The sequence below is a fragment of the Dendrobates tinctorius genome, unplaced genomic scaffold, assembly GCF_039654945.1.
Source record: "Dendrobates tinctorius isolate UK_male_01 unplaced genomic scaffold, ASM3965494v1 ptg000103l, whole genome shotgun sequence".
Taxonomy (NCBI): domain Eukaryota; kingdom Metazoa; phylum Chordata; class Amphibia; order Anura; family Dendrobatidae; genus Dendrobates; species Dendrobates tinctorius.
The window spans coordinates 36,486,056-36,494,764 of record NW_027361771.1 but is presented as its reverse complement, the minus strand read 5'-3'; the positions used below and the strand labels follow the sequence as shown (position 1 = coordinate 36,494,764).

The window sequence follows — 8,709 nt, the reverse complement described above, 5'->3', positions numbered from 1 at the left end:
GGCACAGGAATCCCCACATGGCACAAGAGCCCACCACACACATGGCACAGGAATCCCCACAGGACACACACGGCACAGGAATCCCCACATGGCACAAGAGCCCACCACACACACGGCACAGGAATCCCCACAGGGCCACAGGAGCCCACCACACACATGGCACAGGAATCCCCACAGGGCACAAGAGCCCACCACACACACGGCACAGGAATCCCCACAGGACACACAAGCCCACCACACACACGGCACAGGAATCCCCACATGGCACAAGAGCCCACCACACACACGGCACAGGAATCCCCACAGGACACACAAGCCCACCACACACACGGCACAGGAATCCCCACATGGCACAAGAGCCCACCACACACATGGCACAGGAATCCCCACAGGGCCACAGGAGCCCACCACACACATGGCACAGGAATCCCCACATGGCACAAGAGCCCACCACACACATGGCACAGGAATCCCCACATGGCACAAGAGCCCACCACACACACGGCACAGGAATCCCCACAGGACACACAAGCCCACCACACACATGGCACAGGAATCCCCACATGGCACAAGAGCCCACCACACACACGGCACAGGAATCCCCACAGGACACACAAGCCCACCACACACACGGCACAGGAATCCCCACATGGCACAAGAGCCCACCACACACATGGCACAGGAATCCCCACAGGGCCACAGGAGCCCACCACACACATGGCACAGGAATCCCCACAGGGCACAAGAGCCCACCACACACACGGCACAGGAATCCCCACAGGACACACAAGCCCACCACACACACGGCACAGGAATCCCCACATGGCACAAGAGCCCACCACACACACGGCACAGGAATCCCCACAGGACACACAAGCCCACCACACACACGGCACAGGAATCCCCACATGGCACAAGAGCCCACCACACACATGGCACAGGAATCCCCACATGGCACAAGAGCCCACCACACACACGGCACAGGAATCCCCACAGGACACACAAGCCCACCACACACACGGCACAGGAATCCCCACATGGCACAAGAGCCCACCACACACACGGCACAGGAATCCCCACAGGACACACAAGCCCACCACACACACGGCACAGGAATCCCCACATGGCACAAGAGCCCACCACACACATGGCACAGGAATCCCCACATGGCACAAGAGCCCACCACACACATGGCACAGGAATCCCCACATGGCACAAGAGCCCACCACACACACGGCACAGGAATCCCCATAGGGCCACAGAAGCCCTCTCACACTAGAGTCTCTAGACTCTCACACTCACAGCGCAACTTCCCACTGCTGTGCTCCGCCCCATAACGACAATCACATGACCTCACCCACGGGTCCTGCAGTCACTTTCCTCAGCTGTCACTGACCACGTGACGGTGACGTCACCACAGGTCCTGCAGGCAGCAATATATCGCGCAGGGTGCAGCTGAGGTCTAGCTCCGGGTATGTATGAGTTGTAGTCACCGGGGTTGTGTTCTGGATGTTGTATACAGGACGCTATACTATAGGACAAGGGAAGACCTATGCAGCTATATGGCCCAGAAATCTTCACAAACACTTGTGGTTACCATGGAGCTGGTAAACAACGGTGAATCCTCTCTGGGATGCCCTCACCCCAACCCACAGCACAGTCAGTAGTGAGTAGGAGGTTTAGCTTGGCCGCCATCGCCTTCTCCCGGATCTGAGGTGTTATAGATCTATAGAGCCAGCACTGTCCGTTATTTCTGTAGGGTTTGTCAGGTTTGGGCCACACGTTGTAATATAAAGGTTACTGTATGGAAACCGCCGCAGGTCGGAACGCGACACCGTAAGAAGTCACACGTGACGTTATGTCACACATGTGTCCAACCCAACCACTGAGGCACGTGTGCGTCCACGGGGTCCGCACCATAGAAATGCTGCACACAATGTTATCTGCAGATCACATATGAATGCAACATAAAGAAATGTCAGAAATAATAATAATCTTCATCCCAAGTGATAATAGCCCGCTATATCACAGTAATATATCATCAGGTCCGCATGGAGGCGCTACTGGCTGCCAGATTTATTTATTATACCCACTGATATAGCGCCATTTAGAGTTGAGCGAAACAGGTCGAAAAAATTCAAAAGTCGCTGACTTTCGCCAAAGTCGGGTTTCATAAAATGAAACCCGACCTCAGCGTGAGGTCGGCCACGAGGTTGGCGACTTTAGCCCCAAAGTCGCATTTCAAAACATGCTTCAGTGCCCTTTTTCAGCCAATGAGGAAGAACGGACACTGTGGGCAACGTGATGATATAGGCAGCGGTCCACACCATCTTTGAGAAGGGCATGCAAGTGATTGGCTTGCTTTGGGGGGCATCACAGGGGGTATAAAAGGGCGTGCACGCCGACCGCCATCTTACTTCTGCTGATCTCAGTATAGGGAGAGATGCTGCTGCTGCAGATTCTGTAGGGAGAGCGTTAGGCAGGGAAGAAGAAAAAAAATCAGCTGCTGCTGCTAGCGATTTTGCCTGTACAACACACCAGTCACTGTGTGTGCAGTGCAAGGGGAGGCTATATTTTGGTGGATCAGCTCTGTTGGTTGTTAGGCTGCCTTATAAGGCTACCTGATAGCTGCATTGCTGGTTTCACACTGCTTTGCAAACTGCATTTTTAAAAGCAATCCTTTTTTTTTTGTCCTGGTGAGATACTGAGCGTGCATTTTTTCACACCGTACAGCGGTGTACGCTGCTCTCTCAGTGAAGCTAAGGGTGTGACTCTGTAAGGATAAGTCGAGGAGTTGTTCCGTTCTTACAGACCTCCACCTTATAGTTTTGTCTGTTTTTCAAACAGTCTAGTCTATTTGCTGTTTGATTACATTCAAAACTATAGAGAGACAGCGTGTCAGTCCGTATACTAAAAAAACACGGAGCTTGACAATTTAACGAGCACGCTGCTCTCTCAGTACCGTGTAACGGCTGTTATCACGGCCACAGTGAAGCTAAGGGTGTGACTCTGTAAGGATAAGTCGAGGAGTTGTTCCGTTCTTACAGACCTACACTCTAGGGAGATTCCAATCCTGCCCTGTCCTATATAACATTTTTCACACCTGCCAAATTCATCATGTCATACAGCGGTGTGATATACACTGGGCCTGACACAATACATCAGTGTCCAGAAGTGTGTAAGGACATTCCATTTCTCCCGTCCTATATAACATTTTTCACACCTGCCAAATTCATCCTGTCATACAGCGGTGTGATATACACTGGGCCTGACACAATACATCAGTGTCCAGAAGTGTGTAAGGACATTCCATTTCTCCCGTCCTATATAACATTTTTCACACCTGCCAAATTCATCCTGTCATACAGCGGTGTGATATACACTGGCCTGACACAATACATCAGTGTCCAGAAGTGTGTAAGGACATTCCATTTCTCCCGTCCTATATAACATTTTTCACACCAGCCAAATTCAGCCTGTCATACAGCGGTGTGATATACACTGGCCTGACACAATACATCAGTGTCCAGAAGTGTGTAAGGACATTCCATTTCTCCCGTCATATATCACATTTTACACACCAGCCAAATTCAGCCTGTCATACAGCGATGTGATATACACTGGGCCTGACACAATACATCAGTGTCCAGAAGTGTGTAAGGACATTCCATTTCTCCCGTCCTATGTCACATTTTTCACACCAGCCAAATTCAGCCTGTCATACAGCGGTGTGATATACATTGGGCCTCACACAATACATCAGTGTCCAGAAGTGTGTAAGGACAATCCATTTCTGCCGTCCTATGTCATATTTTTCACACCAGCCTAATTCAGTCTGTCATACAGCGGTGTGATATACATTGGGCCTCACACAACACATCAGTGTCCAGAAGTGTGTAAGGACATTCCATTTCTCCCGTCATATATCACATTTTGCACACCAGCCAAATTCAGCCTGTCATACAGCGGTGTGACTGGCCTGACACAATACATCAGTGTCCAGAAGTGTGTAAGGACATTCCATTTCTCCCGTCATATATCACATTTTACACACCAGCCAAATTCAGTCTGTCATACAGAGGTGTGATATACACTGTGCCTGACACAATACATCAGTGTCCAGAAGTGTGTAAGGACATTCCATTTCTCCCGTCCTATATAACATTTTTCACACCTGCCAAATTCATCCTGTCATACAGCGGTGTGATATACACTGGGCCTGACACAATACATCAGTGTCCAGAAGTGTGTAAGGACATTCCATTTCTCCCGTCCTATATAACATTTTTCACACCAGCCAAATTCAGCCTGTCATACAGCGGTGTGATATACACTGGCCTGACACAATACATCAGTGTCCAGAAGTGTGTAAGGACATTCCATTTCTCCCGTCATATATCACATTTTACACACCAGCCAAATTCAGCCTGTGATACAGCGGTGTGATATACACTGGCCTGACACAATACATCAGTGTCCAGAAGTGTGTAAGGACATTCCATTTCTCCCGTCATATATCACATTTTACATAACAGCCAAATTCAGCCTGTCATACAGCGGTGTGATATACATTGGGCCTCACACAATACATCAGTGTCCAGAAGTGTGTAAGGACAATCCATTTCTGCCGTCCTATGTCACATTTTTCACACCAGCCTAATTCAGTCTGTCATACAGTGGTGTGATATACATTGGGCCTCACACAATACATCAGTGTCCAGAAGTGTGTAAGGACAATCCATTTCTGCCGTCCTATGTCACATTTTTCACACCAGCCTAATTCAGTCTGTCATACAGCGGTGTGATATACATTGGGCTTCACACAATACATCAGTGTCCAGAAGTGTGTAAGGACATTCCATTTCTCCCGTCATATATCACATTTTACACACCAGCCAAATTCAGCCTGTCATACAGCGGTGTGATATACACTGGCCTGACACAATACATCAGTGTCCAGAAGTGGTAGGAGAATTAAATTCTCCCCTGTCCTATATACACCTTGTACCTTGTTTTACAGTTCCATATCGTTGGTGGAATTGTGGGTACATTTTTAAAAAAAATGAGGAAGTGTGGTGTAAGAGGCCGTGTTAGTGGGCGGGGGTTGCCAGCTGTTAATGATGGTGTTGGATCTGCTGGTAGTGGCAAAAGCAAAATAACACCTAATGCAGGAGGTGTTAAGCCTGCGTCATCGTCTGGCTCCACAAGGCCTCGAAGGCTCCCTTTTCTGGGAGTAGGTAAACCGCTTTTAAAGCCGGAGCTTCAGGAACAAGTTTTGGCCTACATTGCTGACTCGGCATCCAGCTCTATCGCCTCCTCTTCTGAACTTGTAAAAAATAAAAGCACTGAGTCGTCTTTGGAGGCTCATGGTCATGAACCACACCTTTCTTTGTGTCCTTCACCCCAACCAAAATTGAAGGATGCAGCAGGCCACACAACAGATTACTCCATGGAGCTGTTTCAACATACCATGCCTGGGTTATCAAGTGAAATGGTGAATTACCCAGGCCAAGATGAATCTGACATGGAGTGCACTGATGCACAGCCACTGATAGATGATTCTGCTGGTACATTCACTCAGAACACGACATTGTCCTCGCAGTGTACTGAGCCAGATTCTGACCCTGATGAAACTCAGGTGCCCCTTCCCGCATACTATACCACCGTACACGGTGACACAGAGGAAGGTGCACATGACATTGAAAAGGAGGTGATGGATGACCCAGTTGTTGACCCAGATTGGCATCCATTGGGGGAAGAGGGTGCCGCTGCCAATAGCTCCGAAGAGGAGGAGGAGCATCCGCAGCAGGCATCGACATCGCAACAGCTGTTATCTGGCAGGCACGGAGCAGTCCAAAAACGGGTTACAAAAAGTTGCTGGACTGCTTGGCCAGACGGTCAAAATAGCACAGCGTGCAAGGACGCAAAATGTCTTCCATAGTAGGAAGAGTGCAGTGTGGCACTTTTTTGAACAAAATCCTAATGATCAGGCCAAGGTTATCTGTAAGAAGTGCGCAAAGACCTTTTGCCGAGGGAAAAATCTGAAAAATTTGAATACCAGTTGCATGCTTAGACATTTAACCACCATGCACTTGCAAGCGTGGACGGAACACCAAACCTCAAGTACCACATGTGCAAATGCTCCCAAAGAAGGTAGTCAGCAACGCTACATTGTTTCCCCCACTGTAAGCCCACCGGTTATCACAGCAGCAAATGTTGAGGTGTCGTTGCAAGGCCAAAGCTGTCAGGGAATCACAATGTTATATCAACGAAAGACTGAATCTAGGCCATCAGAAAGAACACCAACTCCATCACCATCATCTACCCTCTCTCAGTCCGCCCTGTCCACCGCTAGTTCCACCATAGGCATCTCTCAAGTCCAGCTCACCCTGCCAGAGACTATGAGTAGGACAAGAAAGTACTCATCCTCTCATCTGCGTACACTGGGTTTGAACGCCCACATTGCCAAACTAATCTCGTTAGAGATGATGCTCTATCGGTTGGTGGAAAGTGCAGCTTTCCTCGAACTCATGGCCTACGCAGTACCACGCTATGAACTACCCAGTCGCCACTTCTTTTCTCGCAAAGCCATCCCAGCCCTCCACCTTCATGTGAAGGACCGCATTGTCCATGCACTCAAGCAATCAGTGAGTGGAAAGGTGCACCTCACAACTGATGCATGGTCCAGTAGGCATGGCCAGGGCCGTTACGTGTCCATCACTGCGCATTGGGTTAATGTGGATGCAGGGTCCACAGGGGACAGCGGTGGTGGGACTGTGCTGCCTAGCCCACGGTATAGGAAACGGCTGTAGGCGTTCGACCCTCCTCCTCCTACTCCTCTAGAAGCGAAAGCTCGTCCCCAGAGTGCAGTCGCAGCAGCACTCCATCCGCAGCTGCCAGTGTTGCACACGAGGTGTCCCCCTATCGATCAGCTAGTGGAAAGCGTCAGCAGGCTGTGTTGAAGATGATGTGTTTGGACGACAGACACACCGCGGAGGTACTGGCCGACTACTTTCAGCAACAAACTGAGTCATGGCTGGGCAGTCTGTTGTGAGTTCATTTTTCCCTTCACCGTTGAGGTCTGATGAACTCCTTCCCCTGGTGAAGGAAGGTAGTGAGGCTGATTACCAAACACCTGGGCAGCTAGATAATGACTGGGTGGCTGGAATTGAGGACTGGATATAAGGCAGCCGACGCCCTTCTGCCTTGCTGGTGATCCTGCTGGATTCTTGGAGACCAGTCTGATTCCTGCGTCTCAAAGCTAAGTTTTTCTGCTCTGCTTCGTACACTTCAGTTTTGTTTTGCCTTGTTTTTTGGGAGTTCTGCCATCCCCGGCCGGGGGTGAGCTGAATTCCATTTTTGTCTCTGATCTGTTGATCTTTTGCTCTGTCTTCAGAATATACCTGAGTGCTGATTTAGTCTTTTGAAGCCTAGCGACTTCAGGGCCTGTTTTTCCTATCAGTCGGTTGGCACATTTTGGATAGGGTTTTTGCGGATGGCACACAGCAGCTTTCCTATCCTGTCCTATTTTAGTTAGCTTGGGCCCCATCATTTGCTCAACCTATCTTTCTATCTGTGTTTTTTGTTTTCATCTTGCTTCACCGTCATTATATGTCGGGGGCTGCCTATTGCTTTGGGGTATGCTCTGGGGCAGTTTAGTTTTTCCCCTTTCTGTCTTTAGGCTATGTAGTTCTCCGGCTGTGATCGAGGGGTCTAGGGCACCGTAGGAACCCCCCACGGCTACTGCTAGTTGTTGTGGATAGGTTCAGGGGTCTGCAATCCGATAGCTGCCAACCTCTCTGTTTTTTCTGGACTTAGGTAGTATTTTGTTTTTTCCTCCTTCGGTGACTCATCATAACAGCAGTCTACATCTTGAGGCAGGCAAGGTAGTCAGCGATAACGGCCGTAATTTTGTGGCTGCCATAGCCCTTTCAAAACTCAGACACATACCTTGCTTGGCTCACACCTTGAACCTGGTGGTGCAGTGCTTCCTCAATAATTATCCAGAGTTAACAGGCCTGCTCCAGAAGGTTCGAAAACTGTGCTCGCACATCCGCCGGTCGCCCGTACACTCCAGTCGTATGCAGAAGCTGCAGCGATTGCTACACCTTCCCAAGCACCGGCTAATTATTGACGTTGCAACAAGGTGGAACTCCACCCTGCACATGGTTGAGCGGCTGTGCGAACAGAGGCAGGCCATTATGCATTTGTGGGAGCATACCCGGACAGGCACTTTGAGGGCAGACATGGAGTTGACAGGTGTGCAGTGGTCAAAGCTGAAAGACCTCTGTAAAGTCCTTCAGTGTTTTGAGGAATGTACACGGCTGGTAAGCGCAGACGACGCCATCATAAGCATGAGCATCCCACTTATGCGTCTGCTCATGCAAACTTTGACGCACATTAAGGAGCAGGCGTCTGCAGCCGAGGTTGACGAAGAGGAGGAGGAAATCCTTGATGACAGTCAGCCATTGTCTGCTCTGGGACCTCTCTTGGACGAGGTGGAGGAAGAGGAGGAGCAGGGTGATGATGGGGAGGAGGATGCTTCTCGTATGTCCAGAGAAAATGTTGGCGTGGCAAGGTTTGGTACAGGGTTTGTGCGTGACTGGAGGGATGTGGATTTGCCAGAAAGTGCTCCTCCACCAAGCAGTCGCACTGCATCATTGACACCGGGAACATTGGCCCACATGTCAGATTATGCCTTGCAGATCC

The 8,709-nt window shown here is 49.8% G+C and overlaps 1 protein-coding gene across 2 annotated transcripts in view; it reads left to right on the top strand.

Annotated features, from left to right (window-relative positions):
- The first annotated feature begins 1,305 nt into the window (after positions 1 to 1,305).
- LOC141100184 (uncharacterized) overlaps positions 1,306 to 8,709 on the top strand; it is a 79,484-nt gene continuing 72,080 nt past the window's right edge. The window contains exon 1 of one of the 2 annotated variants that reach the window (XM_073588485.1): positions 1,306 to 1,472. The gene's annotated coding sequence lies outside the window, so the exon portion shown is untranslated. The other variant, XM_073588486.1, reaches the window with a different exon arrangement.